The 13,315-nt window shown below is 42.3% G+C and overlaps 1 protein-coding gene across 2 annotated transcripts in view; it reads left to right on the forward strand.

The window, feature by feature from the left end:
* Positions 1-13,315, forward strand: part of SCN3B (sodium voltage-gated channel beta subunit 3) — a 125,164-nt gene that overhangs the window by 75,944 nt on the left and 35,905 nt on the right. For both annotated transcript variants that reach the window (XM_065569232.1, XM_065569231.1), the window contains exons 3-4: positions 8,263-8,384; positions 12,595-12,784. The gene's annotated coding sequence lies outside the window, so the exon portion shown is untranslated. The remainder of the gene's footprint in view (positions 1-8,262; positions 8,385-12,594; positions 12,785-13,315) is intronic.

A 13,315-nucleotide genomic window follows, 5' to 3' on the forward strand; every position in this document is an offset into this window, starting at 1 on the left:
GTTGTGTTAGCGGCTGATGAATTGTGATCACTCAAGCTTTATACCTCCTGTCTGGCCAGCCAACTTGAGTTAATGGCACCACCACACTCAAGTTACGGGTATTTGTGCTTGGGTGGGATTTGAGTTCGGGGCAACAGTTAATTCTGTGGTGAACACAAGTCTACAGAGTTAAAGAAGGAGACCTATTAACCCATATCGGTCATAACATGTCAGCAATACTCCTAACAATCAGCACAAGGTGGGATTTTCAAAAATGCTTGATGACTTTAGAACACAAGTCCTGTTGAAAGTCAGCAGGATATGTGCTCCTAAGTCACTTAAGAAACACTTGAATGCTTTTGAAAATCCCATCCATAATTGACTATGAATGGCAATCTATTCGAAGAAATGGTTTCCAAATGCAGATGTTGCCCCTCTGCATCTATATTTGGGTCTCTGAATATAGCAATGGCCAGGGTCACCACAAATATCTCTAGGACCCATCAAAAGTCAATCCTTTGTTGGACAATACTTATTTCTTGCGTTGATATTGAAAGCACAATAATCAAAATGGTTACTTTGGCAAAAATGCTTCTTTTGCCTATTGGGCTACCGTACCAGAGCTTTCATCTTGTGGTTTGTTGTAGAAGGAAAAGCAGGTCATCATGGTCCTAAGACTGTAAGCAGCCAATTAACCAATAATTGACCAGTTGTTGGACTGGCTGCATGACCTTTACTGGAGAGTTGTAAGATGTGTGTGGCCAGATGTTTACAATCTGCATGACCTCTACTGGAAGGTGGTTAAGAATGAGTCAGTTAGTCCATGTAGGTTGTTCACAGAGAGGGGTAATTTTTTCCATCACCGTCAGCTGTTGCAATCTCCCCTGCGAGTTTCTGCTAGATGAAAATGCCAGTTCACTAGCACAGAAATTGTGAGCGCTTCCAGATTAGAGTTCCAGAATGCTGGCTCACAGCTTGCAACTGCTTCTAGCGGGTGCGTGCCAGAGTGCTTCGTCACAGCTTGCAAGAGCTGAAGGGTGAATGCCAAAGTACTGGTTCACGGTTGGCAAAAGCTTCCAGCCAAGAACCAGGACTCTGGCACAGAACAACCTCCCTGAACCTCAGTGTTCCCATCTGTAATAATAGTTGCAGGATTCACAGGTGGGTTGTAAGGTTTAGTTGACCAAAATGTGTACAGGGCCTTGAATTTCAAGGCCTGGAGGCTATAGAAGGGTGAAACAGTCTTATTCCTATCCCTGAGCCCCACTTAATGTTTCTACAGGCAGAAATATGGTTAGCGATTCCCCGGTGGGTGACAAACAATTTTAAATGGTAAAGTGCATGGCTACTTATGTAGCAGCTTTTCATGGAATGGGGCAATCAGTTGGAGTGCTGGGGATCGTCAATGTGTTACATTCACGATGCACTTTCTCACTGCTTTTGTAAATATAGCCTCTTTGATTGTCCGCTACCGATTTTAAACTTATGGACTTATGTTAGCAGGGTGCAAAGCTTGAGATCCTTGTTCAGTGTATTACTCCATTAGATTCCCATTGACTTCAGTAAGAATGGCCTTGAGTAAGGGACTGAGTAAAAGTATAGTAAGGACCTCAGGATTTGGATACACACTAAGACCGGAAAAATGTCACAGTAAAGAATAAACTCCACAATAAAGAAACCTCCTTCCAGGGAAAGGGGAGGGTGCAGTGATTTATAGCCTCTGGATACAGACGTGTATGTGTGTAATGATAGAGACAAGGAGAGGAGGGGTGTAAGGGTGGGGGAGTGAGACAGAGCTGGGGAGAAATTCTTGCAATCCATCCAGCACCATCCCCAAAGTATGCATCTAAATGCAGGACTGTATGGGAAAAATGCAGCTCTGATCTAATGGAGCTGAGCCTGCTTGACTTCAGAACAATTACATCCACTTACACCAAGGCTGTACGTGCCCCTGTACGTGGGAGGTATTTTACCTTGCTCTTTACAGCTTGGCGTAGCTGTGATGGGAAAATCCATACGACCTAACATACTACCCAGGACCTTTTACCTACTTTTCTCATGGAAGCAAACACCTTTTAATTTGATTTATGCTAAATATTGTTGAGTGGGTTGCTCAGAACCAGTCTACCCACCTGTTAAATGCAAACAGAGACAAAGTTGCAATTAAATGAGAAACTCTGACGGTGCCAAGATTCTAAGTCAGCCAGTCGGGCCAGTGCTCTGTCCACTTCCAGGTGGTTTAAAGTACATTTAGCGGGAGCTTGGTGGTTCAAGGAGTATACAAGACCTTTGTTTCTAAATTCCCAGTTTGACTGTTGCTAAGGCTGACAGTGAATAAAAGCGGTTATCTTTTGACACCTAATTGATTTCTATAAGAAGTGACTCAGGCCCTGATTCAAGACTGCATCTAAATATACGTAAAGCCGAGCATGTGTTCAAGTGCTGTCTTGAATTGGGACTCTCACCGTCAGACTCCAGTTCCTGGCAAAGTGAGGTGCACATTATACTATCACAATCACAAGGCTTTAGCCTCAGTCCCTACTTCATTCGTTCTTGCTGTTTCTCTTCATCTAAGTCACTCTCAAGTAGACAGAGAATATGTGTTCTATTTAATTCTCTGTGACCAGTTAATAATAACTATAGTTTAAGTGGGCAAAGATAATGATAAAGTTGACGAATTCTCGTGCTTCAGGGCAAAAATTGATCACAGCGAGGATGTGGAAGGAATTGTTTTCTGTTATGTAGTATTACACAGCTAGCCAGGTGCATTGTGATTCCCCCCCCCCCTTTTTTTTTTTTCTAAAACATCAAGTACGGGCAATTGCTGCAGCTAGAGACAGGATTCCAGGCCTGATAGAATGAAGATCCTGAAGGGATACTGACATTTGACATTTTTAATTCACTATGTACCAAATTCAATCTATTGTACTCTATTAGATTTTTGGAAATGTCTCATCAAGGATAGCATGACTGATTGATATTGCACATGCATTTGTGTATAAAAATCTGTTTTATTTTTTAATATATATTTTAGTATTTTAATTGAATGAACATTTATTTGTTTTTATCTCATATTCCTCTTGTTCAGTAATTCATTTGTATCCATAGCAATTACAGAATGTTCTGTTGATAGTGTATATATTTTTACCCATGAAAGCTTATGCCCAAATAAATCTGTTAGTGTTTAAGGTGCCACCGGACTCCTTGTTGTTTAAGTCAACGAGAGTTTGTGTTTAAAATCAAAGATAATTACAGACTCTTGTAAGTGGAAGTGAGAGGTTGGCAATACTTAAGACTAAAATCAGTTCAGGCCTTTCTTTGAATCAGTCCAAAGTGGATCCTTTGGTGAGGTTGGGAATCAGTTCAGTAACCCCAAGCAGGGTCCCTGAAAACATACGCGAGTCATCCTCACTATCCCCTCTATCCAGTTCCATCCCCTCAACCAGTGCACTGGTATGAGGGCTCCTGTAACATGCCTGTCTGCCTGGGAATTCCACCTCCCCCTTTGAATATCAGCTCTCCCCCTCCTACCTTTGTATAGCATAGCATAACCTGCTGCTGGGTGCCTCTGCTGTAAGGTCTCATTAGCTCTGGTTCACAATGCAGTCTACGGTTCTGCATTCCGTTCTGTAGCTCCCTAGACCAGATGTGAGTGGACAGTGGACCCAAACATATATTAATGAATCCTGCTCCAAAACTTGTTTGTACCTGGGACCCTAGAAGAGACAGGGTAGCCCAGACTGTAGGGAAAGTCAGAGATGCTTTTGGGAAGGTGGAAATGAGACCCAAAGTTGCTTGAGGCTGCAAGAGGAGGGGTGAAAGTGGGTGGGAGATAAAGCCTTGTTGGCAAGGGAAGGGCTACAGGGATTCTCAAACTTCATTGCACCGCGACCCCCTTCTGACAATGAAAATTATTACATGACCCCAGGAGGAGGGACCGAAGCCTGAGCCCCACCGCTCTGGGTGAGAGGGCCAAAGCCCAAGCCCTACCGCCCTGGGTGCAGGGGGGCGGGGGAGGGCAAAGCCAAAGCCCAGGGACTTCAGTCCCAGGCACGGGGCCTGTAACCTGAACCCCGCCTGCATCCTTCTGACTTCGGCTTTAGCCCTGGGTGGTGGGGTTTGGGCTTCAGCTTCAGCCCGGGGCCCAAGCAAGTCTGATGCCAGCCCTGGCAACCCCATTAAATCGGGGTCATAACCCACTTTGGGGTCCCAACCCACAGTTTGAGAAGCACTGGGCTAGCAGGAGCTTCCATGGGTTCTTTTATATTCCAGAATAACATCCATTCAAACCTTCTGAGACTCGATCATCTTTAACAGGAAACCTGGACCCCATTTTTCACATCTCTTGAGAGTTGGGATATGCCCGGAAATATAAAGGGAAGTCTTTGTCCCATCCCTGAGTAGTCTGTCCATTGGGATGTAGCATGTTTCTTTTGCGCATCCATTTCATGTTCGGGCTAAAGGTGAGAATGGCTGGAGATTTTCCATCTGAAGGAGTGAGGCTGACACTGCATAATCAAATATACATGGTGCTGTCAGTCATTGAAGGAAGTAGGTGAAAAGTTTTAGATTTGTAGAATTTAGATTCATGCATTGTAAGACCAGAAGGAACCATTAAAATCAACTAGTTGACTTCTTGCATAATACCCAGAAGCACATTTGGCAAAACACCAATTTTTGAAGTGGGAGGCAGATAACCCTGTGCTGGGAGGATCCTGGTTAAACATCTTCCATGAAGAGCTCTGATGGATTGCAGCTCAATGAGGCTGAGATGAGGTCACTAGTGATGTCTTCGGCTCTTTTCTGGTCATAGGAAGTATAGTCTGACAAAGTGGGTATTCACCCCCGAAAGCTTATGCTCCAATACGTCTCTTAGTCTATAAGGTGCCACAGGACTCTTTGTTGCTTTTTACAGATCCAGACTAACACGGCTACCCCTCTGATACTTAGAATATATATTTATACTACTGTGGGGGGCCCAAATCAAAATCCTGGGAACTTCCCTGCTCGGCCCTGTAGTGTCCCTCATGATAGAAGAGACAGGATTCGTTTTTAATGAATATAATGGGAATTCTTTACTGAGGTTTAGGGACTCAGACAGACCCAATGGTTCTCCCTGGCTCTTACACTATCACTAGAGTTGGTTGAAATTTTCAGAACTTTGAGTTTTTGATTCATTTCTTCTCTTGAATCATCACACAGGGTTTCACTAAGGTATGATTCAGACTCTGAAGTTATAGTACAGAAGGCTGGCTACATTACAGCTCCTGTTTCTATAATGAGCCCAATCAAATCCCATGGTCTGAAGCACTCTTAAATATGGGATCTTATTACCCAATTACCTGTGATACTGTCAGTTCAGATGCTAGTTTGTCAGTATGAAACTGGAGGCAATGGCTTGTAACATTGGCTTAATGATTGTAAAAAGAACTTGAGTGTTTATAAGATATTCTGATTCTTTATAGGACTGTTAACCCAGTCTTACCTCAGCAGGAAGAAAACTTGCAAGTCACTTCACTTCCCCATGCCTCAGTTCCCCATCTGTGAAATGGGGCTAATAACACTGACCTTCCTTCAGCATGAGGATAATTAACATTTGCATAGACATTTACCATTACAGAAGTGCTATTTAAATGTGAATGATAATAAATGGGTTCCCAAACTGCCAGAGTCACACATTACAGTAATTGGTTATCAAGCTAACCAGTTGATTTAATTGCTATTTAAAACTTTAGTCCCTTTTACACTTTTTTCATGGACAAACTGGCTCCTTCCCTTTTGAACTCTTAGATGGCTGGGTAGGAAACAGCATTTAAAGTAGTTCTTGGAAGAGGTGATGGAACTGTTAATGAAGAACCACCCTCAGATATTTGGATTCTTTAGTTTCATCTGCATCCCAGGAGTCCAGGAAACTATGCAGACTCCTTGTAGTTTGATATTAGAGTTGAAATCTCCTGAGAATAGGATTTTGGTTCCTGAATGGAAATACCATAAATATAGCCTTTCTTGAGATGTTTTCATCCTTCTTGGCATCAAGAGGATTCTTTGCATATTCAAAGATAGGCATGTGCTTAAGGACTTTGTTGAATTGAAGCCTTATTAAGCACCATCCATATACTTTCCACCAGTAAGAGGACATTCAAGTCTTTGCCTCAAGGAATTTAGAGTGATTGCATTAAATTGTAGTGTAATTTAGATAGACAGTATAGTATAGACAGACAATGCAGTGGATGTGATCGGAAGAAGTTTCAATCTCATCAGAGGCACAGAAATGAAATAAATCCCTCATTAATTAAAATAAATTGGTTAATATTTGCACATTTGTAAATGTAACCCTCTCTATATACATCTCACATGCACAAAATTAATAATTCAATTCTGGGCTATTTCATAACTCTAAAAATTCCCCTTTTGGGGGGGGGGGGAAAGGAGGTGCAAAATGGTGTTTTGCATCAGGACATGTGGAAATTTGGTGTATTGCATGTTTTGATGTGAACATTTAATTTTTGCTTGAACATAACTTGAATTTTGTAATTCAAAATTTCAGAAGTTTCTAGATTTTCATTCAAAATAGGAGATTCTTAAAATAACATTTGTTTTTATATTTTATAACAAAATATATTAGCATTACATTCAAGTATTCATGGCTTAGACTGTCATGCTAAAATGAATTTCACTAATTATTAGAGTAATGTTACTACATGAAGATAAATTACATTCTAGGAGGAGCAAAAGGCTAGTGTAACCTCTAAGCAGTTTCTACAGGGCCATTGGCAGTTCATGAAGGAAAATATCATAAAAAATTTCAGATTCCTAAAATTATTGGCCCTACAGGAATTATATTGTATCATAAAGAATAATTACACAATTTTCTCCTGGTTGGATTGGTTAAGTGACTGGCTGACTGTGTTTAATTTAGCATGTTTAAACAAAACATAAGCACTAAGAAGATAAAAGAACAATAAAGCATGGTCAAAAATAACATTTATCCAACTAACATCTGTAAAATTAGGATCTCACAGGAGGAAAAGAAACCTAAATATTTGCCAGAGAGACTAGACCAATAGATTACAGCAGCTTAATTTTGATCCAAGGAACGAACTGAGTCACAGAACCATATCCCCAATTTAAAAAGTTTTCCAGCACTATGAAACACAGATATAAGGATGAATCAGTGGAATCCTCATATGTACACTATTTGTTCACCTCCTTCATGCACTGTTGGATAATTGGGCAGTTATACCTAAAATTTATTGTTTTCTAAGTAGGTTAGTAAATCTGGCCCCTTGTCTCATTCGTGTGTGTGTGTGTGTGTGTGTGTGTGTGTGTGTGTGTGTGTGTATATATATATATATATATATATATACCTAAAGATACAGATAGGAGTTCTGAGATTTGCCAAAATGCCTGAGTTAAACACCCAAGTCTTGTTGACTTTCAATGGGAGTTAGGCACCTAACCTGCTTAGGTGTTTTTATAAATTTCACTACGTATTTATCTTCATCTTTAGGCACTTAAACAGACCTTTGCAAATCTGCTTGAAATACCTTGCCATAAGCATTTCCAGTCTAAGTGTCAGACATGCCATAGCAAGTAAAAGTAACAAAATGGGGTGGGCTGAGGGTAGGATAACATTTTCAGTCATAAAACCATGGATCCCACTGTCATTTATCAAACGGTATATTCGTCAGTAACTAATGATGCAAATAGCTGACCGCCCACTGAGCGCCTTGCTGAATCGGGGCCTATATACCAAACCCATTAGTCAGTGCCCATCTTGATAGTTGTGTAACATTTTTTGTTTGTTTGTTCTGTATCAGGGTGGCTCAGCAGACATGAGAACGTAGGAAGGACTTTTTTAAGAGGGTGGCTTGGCAAACAGGGCTGGTATGGGCACCCCAAGGGAAGGAGGCAGCACAGAGAAAAGCATAGGCAGGAGGAAGAGAAAGAAATGATGAAAGAAGTTCTAAGGCTAGTGTTGGTAGAGCAGAGGAGAATATCAGGAAAGACCAGGATATTTTGTCCGTCTGTAATTATATTTTAATGGTTCTCACAGGATCAGGATACTTGCATAAATTTGCAAGAGAATGCAACACCTTCACACACGAGTTGTTGAATTTTGTGAATGTTTCTTATAACCCTCATGGCTGGACACAAAAAGTGCTAACAACCTACACCAAGCCTTTCCTACTATAGTACATAAAATTCTCAAAGCATGCCGGTGAAAGGGCATGCTTCGGGAATACCCAGTCACCAATGAGTGCATCTGTGCTTTATTTCCAGGTCCCTGTGGTTATTACCAGTTTTACACTTCTCCCTCTGGTGGGGATATTATGGATTATCCTTGGACTCAATCCTGCAAGTTACCTTGTCTCCTGTGAGTTGCAGCGCATCCTGACTCCTAGGTAAGATCAGGCCCCTTATAACCAAACTCTAATCTGGTATGACCACTCTGGTTGTCCACTGAAAATATTTTGTCCTCCTGAACTAACATAGGCTTGCCATTGGCCAGTTGAAAATTCACGGGGCCTGATTCCCCTTTAACTTGCACTGGTGTAAATCAGTAAGCATTCCACTGAGGTTGTCAGAGTGAGTGAGAAGAAAACCAGGCACCACTGAATGAGATTTTCAGGAATTCCTAGATGACTTGGCACAAGTCCCATCAACTTTTAGTGTGGTCTATACTCTTAAGTGTAGAGCTGCTCAGGAATGTTTCAGGGAGTCATTTTTATTGAAAAATGGGGAGTCACCAATATTTAAACTGTTCACAGAACAGGGTTGGATTGGATGAATTTCCCAACTTGAAAAAAAATTTGACATTTTTGAATGAAAAATTGTTTTTCCAGTTCAAAATGACTTTTTTGCTTTGAAATTTAAACTAACTAAACTAAAAAAAAAAAAGTTTAAAAAAGAACAAAATGTCAGGATCAAATTGAAATGTTGTTTTGAAATTATCAAAACAAAGCATTTTGATTGGCCTGATTTTTTTTTGTCAGTTTGTGAATATTTTAGAGAATTTGACTTTTTGTCCTGGTTTGAGATGGAGAAAAAATTAGAATTCTCAAAAATATTCACAGGACAGAAAATGTTTTTCCTGCCCCGCTGTCCTTATAAACCTCTTAGGTGCTTTTGAATATCCCATGCGTTATCTATAGGTATCAAAAACAGCCTTTATTTTTTAAATCTGGAATGCCCAATGTGAATTTCTTGTTGCAAAAGCAGTTTGTTTGAATCGCCCAACTTGCCTGAGCATGAGTTGCAAAGATATTGTTGCAGTTAAACCATTCCTGACTCAATTGTTGGATTCTATGTAAACAAATCCCATAAACCTGGCAGAACAACTTGTAAATCAGTGCTGAAGAGGTGGCAAAGCATGCAAATACAAACACACAGGAATCTGAAGGGCAGAAATATGACTCGACAGCAGATGTAGTCAAATCTGGCAATTGACTTAATGATTATATCTCAGCATAGGATGGACCTGTAGCTAGTGATCAGTTAAATCCAAGAACCCTAGATCACTAGTTAACATAAAAGGATTAAGTCACCTGGATTTTATCAGACATTGGCACCTATTCATAGACTCAAGGACTGGAAAGGACCTCGAGAGGTCATCGAGTCCAGTCCCCTGCCCTCATGGCAGGACCAAATACTGTCTAGATCTAGACCATCCCTGATAGACGTTTATCTAACCTACTCTTAAATATCTCCAGAGATGGAGATGCCACAACCTCCCTAGGCAATTTATTCCAGTGTTTAACCACCCTGACAGTTAGGAACTTTTTCCTAATGTTCAACCTAAACATCCCTTGCTGCAGTTTAAGCCCATTACTTCTTGTTCTGTCCTTAGAGGCTAAGATGAACAAGTTTTCTCCCAGTCCTTATGACACCCTTTTAGATACCTGAAGACTGCTATCATGTCCCCTCTCAGTCTTCTCTTTTCCAAACTAAACAAACCCAATTCTTTCAGCCTTCCTTCATAGGTCATGTTCTCTAGACCTTTAATCATTCTTGTTGCTCTTCTCTGGACCCTCTCCTATATATTATAAAGGGCTAGTATTAATTATTACTATTTCTGATCCAAATACTCTTCACTAGGTCAATGTTTCATGCGCTCACATCCCATATAAAGATAAGCTAGAGCCAAAAAAGGGTCCAGTCCTGTAAGAGATGAGCACCTGCTGTCAGCTGCAGAGCACTCTTGGCTTCCATTCATAAGCATCTGAATAGAGAGACTGACAAACTTTGGGACAGAAGGCAAAAAGATATTCAAATATGTAAGCCCAGTTCTGAAATTTTACAAATGGCCCTTATCTCTCTAATGAGCTGAATGAAAGCCCCAGGTCTTAGCATTCCTGACCTATGGGGTATTCATAACCTGCTTCTACTCCTGCGGCTGTAGCCCTTAAATGTGTCCGAACTGTCCCCAGTTCTAGTCTGCAAAGCATTCTCTCTTTTCTCCTTCATATGCATCCTTAAAGCCCAGTCCTTCCATGCCATGAACCACTCCTATGTTGGTCTCCTCACCATTCTTCACCTTCCCTGACTTGAATCATTTCCTGTGCTTCTGTCTTGTCTTATTATCTAGTCGAAACCAGATTAAATGGTGCTGGGGGTAGAGGTGGCTCAGCTTTGTAAAGTGCCCAATACACATAATATACAATGTAAAGGCCTACCAATAGTAACTTATGATCTGAGTCTAAAGGCTGAACCTTTTTGAGATTTCCCCCATCACTTTTCTTAAGGCTTGGTTTTCAGAACACCAGCAGAAAACAAAAATGCAAGTGCATGTCTAACGTCTGCATGCAGTTACTATGACTGCACAAAGTAACCATTCCAGCTGGGGTTAGGGTGTGCAAATACTCTGTATGCACAGCCATGGTAAATGGAGTGCAAACGGATGCACATACATGCTCATTTTTGCAGCCTGCTCTGTGCTTCTGCCTTTAAAGAATCAGGCCTTTCATATTCATGTATTACAAAGGAAAGGCAAACTTTCCCTTATGAATGTCAAATCACTGTGCACTGCTTTGATTTTGGTGAGCATGCAGGGTGTTACTTGACTGGAAATGATCTGCTTACTGGCCCTAAATACACATGCTGGTGCTCTCTCTCTCTCTCTCTCTCTGCTGGATTGCTTTCTAGGAGAGCTGCTGAGCAAACCTGTCTCTCTGTTCTGTGTAGCCCTGTCCTGTTTCCTAGGCAGGTTGGATGGCCGAGCTCAGTGGAACCAGGAAAGGTGTGGTGTGAGCCCAAGGGTAGAAGCTGATAAAATCAGAATGACTGAATTATTGGGTGCAGGAGAATTAACTCATGAAAAATTACAACAAATAATTTGCATCCCCTCCTGGAGCAATCCAATCTCAAAAGTGCATATCTCAGAGATGCAGCTCTGCCTCTGTGCTAAGTCTAAACCTGATCTGGTTTAGATTCCAGAATCATGAAGGGGACTGAAACCTTTCTTGAGCCAAAACAAGCCATGCCATTTTCTGCCTTCAGTGAGGCTATTACTCAGCCTTTAATTTGGTTGGGTTCATTATATAGGTCACTTGAGAAGTACTTGAAAGCTCCTTTGTCCATGACGAATCTGGTGTTGTAACAAAGCCTTTGCTATGTCTGGTAGCACTAACTGAGAGGATTTTCTGATGTAGCTGGAGAACCTTTTCCCTTGTCACTGTGATTGAGTCCCTGCCTAAAGAGGGAACCAAAATGCAGGTTTCTTCATCTTTCAAATATGCTGGTTGGTGACCTATTTTCTGTTCCCATACGTGAGAGTTTGTAAATAGCACACCCAGCCTCCACAAATCTGTGTTTATCTCAAAGGAATAAATGGCTCAGTTCCTTCTCTGAGGGTCCCATATGAAGGTTTTAGCACTGCTAAATAGGATTCCAACCCCCTCACTGTGGAGGTTCTGCTGTGGTCAGTGTCTTTTCAATGACTTGTCATTGTTCAATGCTGTGTTATTAGCTGGCTGTCAGTCTGAGTGTCCTGTATTAGGCTTTAGATTACTGGGTAGCATCAGAGGGTATGCCAGTACTACAACCATGGAGTGAGATTGCAGTTCATGTAGATATACCTGAGCTAGGTTTAATCTAGATTGGGTTTGGGGAGCATTTCCCAGAAGGTTTCCTGTTAGGCAAGGCAGGCCAAGACCCTTGCTCCAAGTGAATCCCAAACCACACTGTCTCCCCAGAAACCCTCCCTGATTCTTGGATATGTGATTCACATCACCTGCTGCAGGAAACGGTGCCCACTTTCCAGACATTTGCTCCCTAGGCACATCCTTTGACGAGAAGGATAAGTGGCAATGAGAGGTTTGAGGCTGCCATTATGGGGGAAAGAAAGAATAATTAGTTTATTTACCTTCACTACTTCAGGGAAACTAAGGGTTAAATATTTGTGTTAAACCAATGTATATTTAGTGATTTTTTCCCCCCTCTATGCCTAACATGGCTGAAAGCCCCACTTCAGTCCTGTTTGCTGGCTTGGCTTTGCTAACTGCACTTGGGGCCCTCACCTTGAAAAGTGCTGTGATAAATTGCTCAGAACTATCAGCTAGAAACCAGAACGTGGATTGTGTGATTGATTGATTGCTATTTCCTCCCCTTTCCCAGCTTCACCAAAAAGAAAAGAGGTCATGTTGCACATGAGCACCAACATAGACTGCCTGAGGCGTGGGCTGGGAAGCTTTGCACGTGTTGCAATAGGAAATCCCAATCGAAACCAGGACTGGGTTGACCTCATTACAGCAGGATATGGCAGGAAAAACAGCTCTGATCCCAAGACTCCTTTCCTGTTTTTGAAGTGAGTATCAGTAGGGTTACCATATTTCCACAATCAAAAAAGAGGACAGTGGAGGGTGGGGAAGCCCCGCCCTAGCCCTGCCCCCGCCCCACCCCCTCCCTACTGCCCCCCTCAGAACCCCAACCCCCCTGCTTCTTGTCCCCTGACTGCCCCCTGCTGAGAACCCCCCACCCTAACTGCCCCCCCAGGACCCTACCTGTCCCCTGACTGCCCCGACCCTTATCCACTTGCATGGGTGGCAGGGTTGTAGAAATTTTGGTGGTACCCAGAACCCACCCCCACCCCACCTGCCTAAGGCTCTGGGAGGGGGGTTGGGGAGGAGGTCTGAGGTGCAGGTCCTGGGATAGAGTTTGGGTGCTGGCTCCGGGCTGAGTGTGTAGGAGGGGGTGAGGGGTGCAGGCTCTGGGATGGAGTTTGGGGGTGGGAGGGGGTGCAGGCTTTGGGAGGAAGTTTGAGGACAGGAGGGGGTGTGTGGGAAGGGGGTTTGGGGATAGGAGGGGATGCAGGGGTGAGGGCTGTGGGTCTGAGGAT

Source organism: Chrysemys picta, chromosome 16 (assembly GCF_011386835.1).
Source record: "Chrysemys picta bellii isolate R12L10 chromosome 16, ASM1138683v2, whole genome shotgun sequence".
Lineage (NCBI taxonomy): Eukaryota > Metazoa > Chordata > Testudines > Emydidae > Chrysemys > Chrysemys picta.